The sequence below is a fragment of the Physeter macrocephalus genome, chromosome 2 (genome assembly GCF_002837175.3).
Source record: "Physeter macrocephalus isolate SW-GA chromosome 2, ASM283717v5, whole genome shotgun sequence".
In the NCBI taxonomy this organism is placed as follows: Eukaryota; Metazoa; Chordata; class Mammalia; order Artiodactyla; family Physeteridae; genus Physeter; species Physeter macrocephalus.
In genome coordinates, this window is record NC_041215.1 from 941,321 (window position 1) to 955,944 (window position 14,624).

The window sequence follows — 14,624 nt, forward strand, 5'->3', positions numbered from 1 at the left end:
GCAACATTGCTAATGTCGTTATGTTACACAAGGAAACTGAGGCTCAGAGAGGTTATGAAACCTGTCTAAAGTCACGCAGCTGATAAATAATTTGGACAGAAGTCTCTTTGACACCGAAACCTGAACTTTGAACCGCTTCACCATTCTGCTTCCTTAACTCTTTGGTGCTTGGTTGACCAGGAGGCCTCCCCAACAATCCTAAGAGGGAGGCCAGTAATAAGAGTATTTATTCATTTTATAGCTGGAGAAACTGAGTCAAAGCAGACTAGGAAACTGACCCTGTGCTTCCTTGGCCTTACCGTCCAAAGCCTGTTTAATGATCCTGCCCCTCTGGTTTCAGAAGAAGGCTCTGAGGGTTCCAGGAAATCACTGCCCCCAGGGCAGGGGGCAGGAATCCTGAGCCATCTCTTAAGAGCATTTATCCTTCTTTCCCTCTCAGACCAAAAAGGTCTGTTTATTCAGATGTTCCCCAAGGGCATTCTCAGCCCCTGCCTGCCCTGGTAGGTGACTCTGTCCCGAGATATCTGTCCAGTTCTATAGAGCTCTGGGGCTTGCCCAGGATCTTGCTGGGCTCCAACTCAACACTCCAGCATGAAAAGAAAACAGGCACAAAGACCCTGAAACAACCCTTTTTGAACTTTCCGGCACCTCACATTGGGCCAATTTTCCTCCAATTACACGGTTGTTAGGGATAAAGCAGAGCACATCGGTGGCCTGAGCCTGCCTTGCCTTTGACCCTGTCCCAGCTGCTGCCATGTGCCCAAATACCCCTGTCTCCAGAAGACCCTGATTACAGGAGGAGAAAAGAGAGTGGGGGGAAGAAGGGCAGGAGTCCTGGCTCTGCAGAGAAGGAGTCAAGGGCTCAGAGGGTCATCTTGTTCCATGGTGACCAACCCATAAAGCCTAAGTCATGTTTGCCTAGAACAACACAAGGAACCCCAAAGGTCTGTGAACCAAAAGGCTTCTTCATCTAGGAGTAAAGTCATGAGCAGGGGGTTTCTGGGGATCCCCCAGCAGATTGGACATGGAACTACATTAGTACACTGATGGCTCAGAGTCCAGGAAAAGATGTCTGGAGTGGGAAAAAATGCACACTTACGCATGCATATGAACACACACACACAGAAACACACACAACGTACACTGCAGACATAACGCACATGCAATTAACAGAATCATGTACATCCCTTAGAGCTGGCCAGATCCATTCCAGACAGCCAGACTGCTTGGCAGTGGCCAAAACTCAGATCCCCAGAGTGATCGCTTCAACCCTATTTCATAACGGGGCCAATAGGGCAGGCGACTCCCCAGACTCAAGAATCCTGCCGTTATCCCTTCAGAGATACTCCAGTCCTGCCTCAGGGTTTCTGCACATGCTCCCCCCTTCTCTGGGAGCTCTCTTTACCCTGCTACCAAGGTGGTAGCTGCAGAGGTGTGAAGATGAAAATATTTTGAAGGTGGAGCAGACAGGATTTGCTGATGGATTGGAGGTAAAGCTTGAGAGAGGAGAATGAAGGATGATGCTGAGGTTTTGGCGTGTGCATCTGAAAGTGTGGATCTGTTGTTACCTGAGCTGGAGGAAGACTGTGGGTGGAGCACGTTTGGCGAGGGGCCAGATTGGACATGTTAAATTTGATATGCCCATAAATATCCATGTGGAGATACCCAATAGACGATTGGATATGCAAATATGGGCTTCAGGGATAAGACCAAAATGGAGATGTAGATCGTATTTAAATACAGGAACCACAGCCACCATGAGAAATGAAGAAAAGAAGGGAAGAGGATTTAGGACTGAGTCCTGGGCTGCACCATCCATTAGAGACCAGAGGGAGGAGGAAATGGTAGAGTGTGGTAGGAGAAGCAAAAGAAGGTGGAATTGTGGAAGCCAAGTGAAAATGGGGTTCCAAGGAGGGAGAAGGGGAGGGAGGGACTGGTTGGTCAAATGCAGCCAAGAGGTAGAGAAAGATGAGGACAACACTGAACCGAGCAACATGGTGACTTAGAAAGAACAGCTTGGTACAGAGTTAGGCATCAACTGTTAACTGGAGAGGTTCAAGAAAAGAGTGGGAGGACAAAAGTCAAGGGAAAATAATAATTTGGAGGGACTTCGCTATAAAGGGGAACAGAAAAATGGGTTGATAGTTAGCAGGGGAAATGGGGTCAAGAAAGGTTTTGTTTTTATTTTTTAGGATGGGGCAAATTGCAACATGCTCCTGTGCTAATGAGACTGATCTGGTAAATCAATGATGCAGGGGATGAGGGGAAAATTTTTAGAGTGAGGCTCCTGAATAGGTGACAGAGGAGATTCCAGTGCACAAGGGATGGCAGTGGCCTTTGACAGGGCCAAAGACAGGTCATCTGTGGCAAGAACAGGGAAGGCGGAGGTTAGGGGACAGTGTATGGCAGGTCTGGTACTACGAGTCTGTGGAAGGCAAGACTGGGCAAGGCAGTTGAGGGAATGTGCTTATAGTACTTAGGAAAATGAGTCATGAGATCTGTTGGTTAAGGAAGTAAGGGAGGTCATTATGGTCTCAATGTTGGTGTCCTCCTCTCGCCCAATTTCATATGCTGAGGTCCTAACCCCCAAGATGACGGCATTAGGAGGTGGGGCCTTGGAGAGCTGATTAGGATATGAGGGCAGAGGCTTCATGAATGGGATTAGTGCATTTATAAAAGAGGCTCCAGAGAGACCCCCTGCCCCTTCTACCACATGAGGACACAGCAAGATGTTGGCAATCTGCAACCCGGAAGAACCAGAGCATGACCACGATCTCAGACTTCCAGCCTCCAGAACTGTAAGAAACAAATCTCTGTCGCTAATAAGCTACCCAGTCTGTGGTGCTTTGTTATAGCAGACTGAATGGACTAAGACAGAGTGACAGTGACAAGATGGTAGATCCAGCGAATCTTAGGCCACTGCAGGGTCCATGCACTCATGGACAGGGCCCCAGGGCTGGGACTTGGGAAGCTGGGCTATGGTCCTAGCTCTGCCCCCTAAAGCTGTGTGACTGTGTGAACCACAGCCCCTCTCTGCAGCTTGGTTTTCTGTATCAACAGAATCAGTTGGTTGGATGAGATGAGTCCTAAGATCCTTATTCTATTCTTATTCTGGAAGCTGGTTAGGATACTTAGATTCTAAATCCAGCCCTAAATAAGCTGTGTGTCCTTTAGGGTTTAACCTCTCTCTTTTTCTTGGTTTCTTCATGTGAAAATGGGAATAATGATCTCGAGTAGAATATCCATTCTAAGATGAAGTATCCCGAGAAGAGGGTCTTTGTCTCTTTTTTTCACTGCAACTCAGAGCTTAGAATAGTTTCTAGCAACTAAGAGGTGCTCAATAAATATTTGCTACTTGTTTAGTTGGTTGGCTGAATGTATGAATGAATGAGTGAGTGATACCTACTTCACGGAATTACTGAGGAGCAAAGGAGATGAAGATGGTCAAATTGGTGGAAAACTTAAAGTACTATAAAGTTGCTATGGTAAACTGTGACAAAGTGAGAGAGGGGCGTGGACATATATACACTACCAAACGTAAAAGAGATAGCTAGTGGGAAGCAGCCGCACAGCACAGGGAGATCAAGCTGGGATGAAGCGAGAGAGTAGCATTGGCATGTATACACAACTAAATGTAAAATGGATAGCTAGTGGGAAGCTGTTGCATAGCACAGGGAGATCAGCTTGATGCTTTGTGATGACTTAGGGGTGTGGGATAGGGAGCCGCAAGAGGGAGGGGATATGGGGATATATGTACACATATAGCTGATTCACTTTGTTGTACAGCAGAAACTGACACACCATTGTAAAGCAATTACACTCCAGTAAAGATGTTTAAAAAAAAAAAAAAAAAGTTGCTATGCAACACCCCTGTACTGGCTACTTCACTTCTGGTTATTAAAACCTGACTAGCCTGTTAGAGACCTTCCAGAGTGTTGCAACCAGGTAACAGGAGGGTTGCAATCACAATAGCATAAATTAAACACTTTTGCCACAGTGCTTGAAAGAGGGTCCTGAGAATAAGGAGGCCGAGGCCTACGCCATCTGAATTGTACAGTGGGGTGAGGGGCAAGCAGGGGCAGTTTCAGAACCAAGTGAAGCCAGAGTAAGGGTAAGGGTCCCTACGCCAGGTGGGGCATCAGGGTGAGGTTTCTATATTAGTAAAACAAAGGTGCTAAAAAAAAAAAAAAAAAAAAAAAAGGCAGAAGGCCCCCAAAGGCTAACTCTCTCTTGTCTGTGCTGCCTGGGAATAAATATGGGAGATCTGTGTTGGGTAGGGAAGGAGGATTGAGAATTCCTTAGAAGTTAGTGTTGTTCTCTAAAAACATGCTCCTCCAAGACATTAAGCATGCCTTGAGCAGCCTTGAGTTAATGTTGAGTGAGTCATTTCTACTAGGAATTAAGAGAAAAATACTTTAGGTAGCTAGGGGAGTTCCCCTCCACCCTAAAAATCCTCAAAACAATGCAGCAAAGCTGGTTCTAAATAGGATGGCATGAGCACAGCTCACCACAGATTTTCCATGTTCTCTCTGGATTATTCTAGGCCCTTCATCTGGGTCTCCATGACAGATGCAAATCGAAGGAGAAACACTCTGGTCGGTAGATGTCACCAAGGGCAGGTGCAACTCAGCACAAATTTTCTGTAAGGGTACTGTTTAAACTGATCCTGTTTGAACACATTGAACGTTTGTTTTGAGAAAGTTCGAAGTTAAAAAAAAAAAAAAAAAAAAAGGAAAGAAAGAACAGAAAAAAGAGGCCTGACAGCGAACGATTCAAACATTCCTGGCTTGTGAATGACAAATTTCCCTTTCATTTCTGTTCTAAACACTTGCGCTCTGCAAGATCTGTTAATGACGGTGAGCTTCTCTCTGTGTTTATCTAGTTATCTAGATATATGTCTACATATCTAGCAACAAAAAAAAGATCTTTTAAGCCCTCCCAGGCATGAGCCAAGGAATGTCAAGTAATTATCTGTGACCAATTCTCATCTATAACTAATTAGAATTTTACTTTCTCATAGCATTTCCTTTCTGGTCAAGGTCCAATTTTTTTTTTTCTTCTTTTTTTTTCCCTAGAAAAGGAAGATACCTGGACATTTTTAGCACTATGGGGTGGAGAGGGAACAGGGTAAAAGGAGAAAGGGGGCACTTTTCAGATCGCATTATTGCTTTGATCTGACTGAATCTCTCCTTTGGTTATCCTCCCCCCACCCCATCCCCGCTTTTTTTTTTAATGCTTTTCCAGCCTGGGAAGGGTTTCTCAACGCTCTGGCTATTGCATTTGAACTGAAGTCTGCAGAATAGTTTAAGAGCCCCTGCTCACCTCTCTCACTCCCACCTCGGGCGAGCAGTCCCTCAACCCAACCACGGCTTTGAGATCCCATCCAAACTCGTTGGTGTCTCAAACTGAATCCCAGATGTTCACTTAGTGAGAAATAAATGAATGGTCCAAGCTGTGGACTGAACCAGTGATCCTCACAAATAGATTCCAGGTGTGTTGGCATCTGGACTGCTATCTCTCTTTTTCTGTTTTACACACACACACACACACACACACACACACACACACACACGCACACACACGCACACACACACAGTACCAGTTCCATCCTGAAAAGAATTTAACACCATCTCCAGATGCAGAGCTGATATAGAATAGACAGGACTAGGTACCTAACATGAATTGCATCTTTCCTTTCAATCACGAGCAAAGGCAAAGGGCTCCAACACGGCCCCATTTGCCTTCAGTTATCAAAATCATGATGCATTTGGTGTTCAAAATCAGCTTAGGCCTAAAAGAGCTTAGAATTGCTAAGCTATCTTAATTGGCACCAACTTTCATTGTCAACCATTAGCCACCTCCTGTGTTTCCTACGAAACTCATCTTGCTGCAAACTTAATAAGCACCTACTGTTTGCCTACCTGGGGCAAGCAACATGAGGGAGGAAAAAGAGAGAAGGCAAGATCTCTGCCTTCAAAGAATGCCTAGTCCCGTTGAAAGAGCAAAGTTCAAGTCACTTTAATTCAAATTTAAATTGATTGAGAAATTCAATGTTTACTAAGTGCCTATTCTATGTCATGCTCTGGGACACAGATCCACTCCTTAAGGAGCTTACAGTCAGTCTAGTGGGGAAGGGAGATAAGTACACTGGTGACCACGGGCACATGTGACATACGCTGAGAGAGAAGGACATACAGCAAGTTGTGGGAGGAGACTTTGTGGCTTCACAGAGGAGGCAATATTTGATTAGCATCTCGAAAGAGAAGGAAGAATGAACCAGGGGATGAAAGACAGAGAAAGGGCCGAGAGGAAACAGTCAAAGACTGCGATGGCGCACCACGGAAGCAGCACCTGTTTCAATATGCAGAGTGCAGGATGAAGAATCCCTGAGGGCTGGATGGAAAGAGACTGGGCAGGCACAAGCCATGCGAGGCTTGGGGCACTTGTGAGCCAAGCGGGTGAGATCAGTATACGTGAAACGATGAGAAAAGCCTGAGGTGGGACTCTGGGTGATGGGCCTAGACTGTAAGCGAAGCAGGAAGTGAGAGTCAGCTAACTAGCGGGGAAGGGGGTTCGTGGAAGAGGCACGAATCTTGAAGGATAGACAGGCAGAGAGAAAGAGCTAGGGTCTTCCAGGCTCCGAGGGCAGTCTGACCAAGGCTAAGGGCTAACACTCTTCCGTGACAGGTGCACAGACAAGGAAGAGACCATGATGACCCCAGCAACAGAAATATGCAAAGATGAGAGTGAAGGTTAGACACGTGGGATGAAGCTGTGTAGGAGGCAAGTGGGTCCCTGAAAGCGATCGTCATACCTCTAGTGACTTCAGACGGTAAATGCACAAGCAGGTGTCTTTTAATCACAATGTATTTTTATGTTTTTAGAAAAATGTAGTTTTCTCGTGGTCACTATGATTTAAGATGAGGCTAAGAAAAAAATAGTAAGTTGACTTAAAGTTAAATGAAAGAAAATATTAAATAATAATAATACAGGTGGAGACGTCCCTGGTAGTCTGGTGGTTAAGACTTCACCTTCCAATGCAGGGAGTGCAGGTTTGATCCCTGGTTGGGGAGCTAACATCCCACATGCCTTGCCGCCAAAAAACCAAAACATAAAACAGAAGCAATATTGTAACAAATTCAATAAAGACTTTTTAAATGGTCCACATTAAAAAAAAAAAATCTTAAAAAAAAAAAATACAGGTGTTCTACAGATTGACCAAAACCATGAAGAGGGTACACAAATGACTGGCACTTGAGGAAACCTGTGTTGCTAAACGGCTGGTCACTGAAGTTTCTCAAGCAGGATCAGTGTGAAGAAAGAAACATTGTAGGAGGAAAACTCAGGTGGAGGCATGCAGGATGCGTTGTCGGGGAGAAACAAGAGTTGATGGGGGGAGATTCTATGAAGGAGACCATTGTGTGAGGCAGTACGTGAGTTGAAGTGGACCAGAGTTAGGAATGGATAAAAGAAATAGAAAGATGACAGGCAACACTTGGAGACACTGGATGAGGGTAATTGCAATAGAGAGGATATGGTAAATTGGTTTATTGCTTCTAATTTCTTCTCTCCTGCTGCACTATAGAATCATCCATCCCAGGCTTGGGCCATGTGTCTTCGCAGGATCTCCCATTCAAGTGGGCAGTGTATACTTCCTTGCCCCCCTAATGTCGGGCTTGGCCATGTACATTGATTTGGCCAACAGAAGGTTGGTGGGTGTGATGTGAGCAGAGGCTTTAAATGTGCTTCTGTGACCTGGCTGGACCTCATCTCTTCTTCCATCTGCCATGAGAAAAATATGCCTGTGGGAGCCACTAAGTCAAGGAGAATGAGAAGTCACAGGAAAGACCCTGAACCCCATCTACAGCCCGAATCGAAGCCCTGCTGAGCTCAGCTGAGCTCAGCTGCAATCAGCCAAAGCCGGCCAAACCATGACCCATCGGTGAGGAAAATAAATGTTTATTTTTGGCAAGCCACTGAGATGCTAGGGCTGTTAGGACAGAAGGGAAAACTGACAAATACAGAGGAGGAGGAAGTGCATTCAGATTTGCAGTAGTCTCCCAACCGGTCTTCTGGTTCTACCCCGGCTCCCCGACACCCTATTCTCCACTAGCAGCTAGAGCGATCCTTCCAAAACCCTCATTAATCAAGGCATTCCTTTGCTCAAACCCTCCAATGGCTCCCATATCACTCAGAGCGAAAGTGAATGTCCTTGTCATGGGCCACCATCCACACATGCTCTGTCCACCTCCCCCCGCTTTAACCCTCAGTCTCGACCTCCTTCCACTCTCCCACGTGCTCACTGTGCTCCAGCCACATGGCCTCCCTGCTGCTCCTGGGCCACACCAGGGTACACCCTCCCTTGAGCCTTTTCTTGCTTTCCTCTTCCTAGAAAACACTTCCTTCAGATATCCAAGTGGCTAACATCTTCGGCTCTTGTCTTAAAGCTGTGGAATGAATGGCATGGGCTGCTCTGAAAAGACTCAACACACACACACACACACACACACACACACACACACACACACACACACACACGCTCAGTTAACCATAATACAGTGTTAGTACAAAAAATAGATGTAAAATACCATGGAACTGAAAAATGGAGGGCAATTATTTCTTAGGTTGGGCGTGAGTTGCTGGTAAGGGAAAACTGCACTGAGAAGTTAATACTTGAGTGGGGTCTTGAAGGGGTTTCTTAAATGGACCAAACGGGGGATATCATCCAAGCAGGGCACGACACAGGCAGCTGCTGTGTGCTCTCCAAAACTGCCGATAATTCTAGCCTTGATGGCGTGCCCAGCCACTGTTCTACGTGCTTTATATGCATTATCTCATCTAATCCTCACAGTGGCTCTGTAGAGTAGGCACTGCTATGCCATTCACAGATGTGGTAACTAAGGCACAGGGTGGTGAAATAACCCGCCCAAGGTCACACTGGTATTGACACTGGCTAGCAGAGCCAGGCTTCTGGCTCCAAAGCCCATGCTCTTCACCCCGGCGTATGCCCATCCCAGTGCTCTGGGAAGGCTGGGTCCCAGTATACACAGGGAAGAGGAGGAATCGCAGCCAAGTCTGCTGGGAGCACTGCTCTGGCTTGGTCAAGGGCTCCGCAAGGGCCATTTAGGGAGCGTGAAGCTTGCTTTTTGGTCGTGAGAAAAGCCTTTGTGGGTTTTTAAGCTGGAAAGGGCTGTGATGAGAACTGTGTCCTGACGGTGACTCTGGAATTGATGTGTAGGCTAGAATGGAGGTGAAACGGGCTGAAGGTTTCCATGGTGAGGAGGAGGAGGAAGAGAGAGGGCGAGACCCAGGGCCTGAGGGCCTCTGGCTCATCTCAATGCCTGGTATACAACAGGCGTCCAATAATGTTTGGTAAATAAACGTCTCATTGTTGTCTTAGTTGGCTTGCCCCGGAAGCAGACTTTGAAATAAGGGTTCCACTATGTGAGGTTTATTTAGGAGGCTACATGGGGTGGGGGGGGACATCTGGAGCTCAGTCCTGCGGGGCAGCTGTGGGGGACAGTGCAAAACACACCCTCAGAATCATCCCGGGAGGAAAGCGAGGGAGTTGGGTGTTCACAGGCCGATTCGGTTAGTAGTTGAGGATTCCTGCTGGCGAGTGTTAATTTCCTGGCACCAGGGCAGTAGAAGCGTGTCACTTGGGGAAGGAGAGGGAGGCACAGGGGTGTGGCTGGACACCCCTGGGGTGCACTGACCATCAGGTGCGTACAGATGGGGGTGAATAGGGTCTGCTATAAAATCAATCTTGGGCCAAAGAAGGGAAGAGTAGGAACTGAATTGTGAAACTTATCCCCCCGTGGGCGTCCCACAGGCATGTCCAACACGGACACTGTCATCTCCCTCCAACCCAAACTTGCTCTTGCCCATGTGGTCCCCTTCTCAGGGAGTGACCCTCTTCCATGCTTTCCTCCTTTTCACTTGACACTCGCCATGTGCAATCAATCGCTATTGTGCTGCTAGCACTGCCTCTTAAATACGTCTGCAAACTGCTCTCTTCTCCTAACTCCACTGCTACACCATAGTTCAGGCTACCAAGCTCTCCCGTGAATTACTGAAATGGGCTCCCCACTGGCCTTTCTCGACCCCAGTCTTGATCCTCACCCTCCACTCAGCTCTTAAATCCAGCCTCCATATTCCAGGTGGACTGATCTCCCTATAATACAAGGCTAATTATGTTCTTTCCCTGCTGACAATTCTTTAATAGCTCTCTACTGCCCTAAGAAAATCATCAAAACTTCCTCCTACCTGTGAAGCTCTATGTCACTTGTCCTTTGTCCCTCCAGTCATGATGAATTTCGTTCGGCTCCTGAACATACCCTGCTCTCTCTTACCTCTGAGCCTTTGCTAATGTTGTTCCCTCTATCCGGAACAATTTTCCCTTCTCCTCTACTTCATTAACTCCTATTCAGCCTTCAGGTCTCAGCTGAGAGGGCATCTCTTCTAAGAAGCCTGTCTGACCCTCTTTTCTACATACATGATCCCCTGAAATTATTTTATTATATTGCAATTTCCTATTGACTTGCCTCTTTCAAGAGAGTTGAGGACCCGCTGAAAGGTCTCTCTAGATCAGGCTCAGCAAATGTTTTCTATAAAGAGCCAGATGATAATTACTTTGGGCTTTGCAGACTCTATGCTGCCTGTCACAGCTACTCAATTCTACTGCTATAGCATGAAAGCAGCCATAAACAATACACAAATGAATGGGCATGACTGTGCTCCAATAAAGCTTTATTTACAAAAACAGGCATTGAGCCAGATTTGGCCCATGGGGCCACAGTTTGCCAACCTCTACTCTACGTTGTCACTGTATCCCTGGGCCTAGAACGGTGCCTTACACATCAGAGGGCTCAAATATTTCTTGACTGAAGAAGGAACGGTTGAATGAAAGTGAGCTCGGTGCTTTGTGACCACCTAGAGGGGTGGGATAGGGAGGGTGGGAGGGAGAGAGACGCAAGAAGGAAGAGATATGGGAACATATGTATAACTGATTCACTTTGTTGTAAAGCAGAAACTAATACACCATTGTAAAGCAATTATACTCCAATAAAGATGTTAAAAAAAGTTTAAAAAATAACTAAGGAAAAAAAAAAGAAAGTGAATGAATAAATAGTACATTTCAAAGGACAAGCTAACCTAGTTTGAAAAACTTCTTTCCAGTAATATACTCATGTTTATACTCATGTTTTAGGACTGTCTTTTCTGGTTCCCTCATGTCTAAACACTTGCCTGGAAATAATAACCAAATGTATTGAGTGCCAGTCATTTAAACACTTTATAATGATTAATCTATTTTATCCTCAAAATAACCCTATAAACTACGAACTATTACCTTCAATTTACATAGGAGGAAACCTCAGAGAGGTTCCTCAAAGATGGGGCCCTGTCTTGCCTTTGGCAGACCCCTCTTTCCCTAGAGACCCTCGCTCGGTGCCTGTAATCTAGCCCCTTGGTTGGCCTGAGTGTTTGTGGTTCACCTGAATCCAGGTATCTCTTTGGCTGGCTCTGCCCATGTGCCATGCACCCAGCCTGGGGTTGGACATCCCTAATTCTGATCACCTGCCTGCCCGACCCTCTAATTCCCTCGCTCACCATCTACAGTCTGATGCTGCTTCCCTATTTCCTAAGGGTTCATCTCTGCTCTGGGCCCCACTGACCCTTTGAGCTCCATTCTATCACTTTTTCCCTCTCTCACCTTTTTTCTGCCCTCCAAGGAAGTTCTAATACCAGCATGACATGTTTCAAAGGCCAATGCACAACGGATTGTATCTAGAACTTGAAAAGTGTGAGAAAAATCCAAGTGATGAGCAATGCTCTGATAGAAGCAGTAGCAAGCTCAGTGGTCTTCCTACGGAGATTCGGCCAATTACCGAAAACATTTTCTTCGGCTGAAAAGCTCACCATTGAATCAGACTTGGGGAAGAACACGCTGTAATGTTAAACCCCAAAGGGCCACTCTTTGCTCCGCGGCTGGCCCTGATTTCATCTGTAATTCCTCGATGGTTATCTGAAGTATGTTCCCCGTGAGGATTTAAGGGCTCCCAACAAAAGCAGATCCCTCGTGGAGAAGCTGGAGGAAGGAGTACTTTGAGTCTGAATTTGTCTTTTCCAGACATGGGTCTCTGCCTTTCACCCTGAACTCAGCAGCCCCCCCGGCAGCTCACAGCTCTGGTCTGAATCTGACTTATGAGGCGATGGGTATCTCCATGGCGGGGTGTGCAGCTCGGATGTTAATTGCTCATTAGCCATCTGTGCGTGCTGCACCTCGGCTGAGACAAGAGAAAGAATGTGAGCCGCTGATACCTGGGAGTCCAGCTACCGACACACGTGGAAACCATCCAGGGAGACCTCAGGTTCAATCTGCAGCTTGGCCACATATTTATTTCTCACTAAAAAAACATCTGGCTTTCATTTTTTGGTGACAACTCGTTTGGACAAGACCTCAAGTAGGTTAAAAAAAATTAGACTTTCCACCCTTCCCCCAGCCTTGGGGAACTAAACTTTGTTTAAGCTCTTTCATGAGCCAAGGGTGTGAATAAGGAATTGGTGTGGGGACCGAAAGCTGGGGTGTAAACAAGGAGTTATTTGTTTCTTCTTCTTAAAAGATGATGAGTCTGAGGATTTCACACAATCCCCACCTGGATGCAGGGCAGAGTTCCTGGGGAGAATATATAACAAATTACATGAAGTTGCCAGTAGTCCACAGCCAAAGTGCTTGGCAATCTCAGGGCCCAACCCCATGGCTGAGGCATTTGGGACCGCAGGGTAGGATGACTGGGTTTGGGGATTGTGTTTGAGTTGTGCAGTGACCCAGGACACATGACACATTGCCTCAAACATTGCAGGTTCCATGAAGAGCTGGTAGTCCTGGCTGCTACAGCCTGGGGTACCTGGGGGTCCCCACCACAATATAAGCTCCGTGAGGTCAGGGGCATTATCTCTTTTGTACTTTACTGCATCCTCGACACCTAGCAGAGTATCTGCTTTTAGTAGGTACTCACAAGTGTTTGTTGAATGAAAGAACAAATGACACAATACACAGATTCTACTGGGATTTCAGTCCCTATACCTACAGCCACATCTCTTCCAAACTACAACAAGAGTATTTCCTACAATACTGAAAGATAGGAGGTTACCAGCCATATATATGGTAAAGAAGGTTCCTTGAGACAAAAAGACAAGGGCCCTTACTGACTGGAATCTCCAGAGCAGAGATGGAATGGGAGCCCTGTTTCCTGGCTCTCCCGCTGGAGTATTTCTTTTCTTTTTTAAAAAAAATATTTATTTATTTATTCATTCATTCATTCATTCATTCATTTATGGCTGCATTGGGCCTTCGTTGCTGCACACAGGCTTTCTCTAGTTGTGGCGAGCGGGGGCTACTCGGGGGCTACTCTTCATTGTGGTGTGCGGGCTTCTCATTGCGGTGGCTTCTCTTTGTTGTGGAGCATGGGCTCTAGGCGCATGGCCTTCAGTAGTTGTGGCATGCGGGCTCAGTAGTTGTGGCTCGCGGGCTCTGGAGCGCAGGCTCAGTAGTTGTAGCGCATGGGTCCAGCTGCTCCATAGCATATGGGGTCTTCCCGGACCAGGGATCGAACCCGTGCCCCTTGCATTGGCAGGTGGGCTCTTAACCACTGCGCCACCAGGGAAGTCCCAGCTGGAGCATTTCTGAGGAAGAAATGGGTGAGGTTTCATAGGAACTGAGGCGTTGGCATCACACATCCAAACCCGAAGTTTAATTCAGGGCCTACCATGTGCAGAACGTAGTGCTAAGTGCTTTCGAGATTTCAAGGAAGAGGGAAGAATGGTGTTTGCTCTTGGACTCTCAGAGATCTTCCCATAGGCCATGTTCTTTTCTACCACAGACCATTTGCACATGCAGCTTGCTCATCTGCATGTGTGCCCTTCATGCTGCCTACACTCTTTTGAGTAGCTTCAGATTTTGCTCAATCATGACTATGTCAGGAAAGCCTTCGCTGACCACCAGCACCACCAGGCTAGGTCAGATCCCCCCACTACGCCTTTATGCAACTGTGTACTCCTACATGCCAGTACTTATTACAACTGCAGTTTTCCATTGATTTTTTTGGTGATTTTGCTTAACAGCTCTCTTCTACTACCTGCACTGTCTAATGCAGTGTCCACTAGCCACATGTGGCTATTTACATTAAAATTAATTAAAATTAAGCAAAATTTAAAATTCAGGAATTTTTTTAAAAGATACAAATGAACTTATTTATAAAACAGAAACAGACCCACAGACAGAGAAAACAAACTTATGGTTACCAAAGGGTAAAGGAAGGGAGGGATAAATTAGGTTATATTAGGAGTTTGAGATTAACAGATACACACTACTATATATAAAACAGATAACCAACAAGGACCTACTGTACAGCATAGGGACTATACTCAATATTGTATAATAACCCGTAAGGGAAAAGAATCTGAAAAAGTATATATTCTGAAAAAGAATATTTTTATATATATAGTCATATATATACACACACATATATATATAAAACTGAATCACTGGGCTTCCCTGGTGGCGCAGTGGTTGAGAGTCCGCCTGCCGATGCAGGGGACACGGGTTCGTGCCCCGGTTCGGG

At 46.2% G+C, this 14,624-nt stretch overlaps 1 long non-coding RNA gene across 2 annotated transcripts; it reads left to right on the forward strand.

The window, feature by feature from the left end:
* The first annotated feature begins 2,687 nt into the window (after positions 1–2,687).
* LOC129391500 (uncharacterized) lies at positions 2,688–14,227 on the forward strand. Of its 2 annotated transcripts, none has more exons than XR_008615691.1 (3): positions 2,688–2,798; positions 6,688–6,832; positions 7,586–14,227. It is a non-coding gene; the product is annotated as an uncharacterized lncRNA (long non-coding RNA). The 2 variants fall into 2 exon arrangements; XR_008615692.1 differs by having other exon boundaries at positions 2,719–2,798; positions 6,666–6,832.
* Positions 14,228–14,624: the final 397 nt, after the last annotated feature.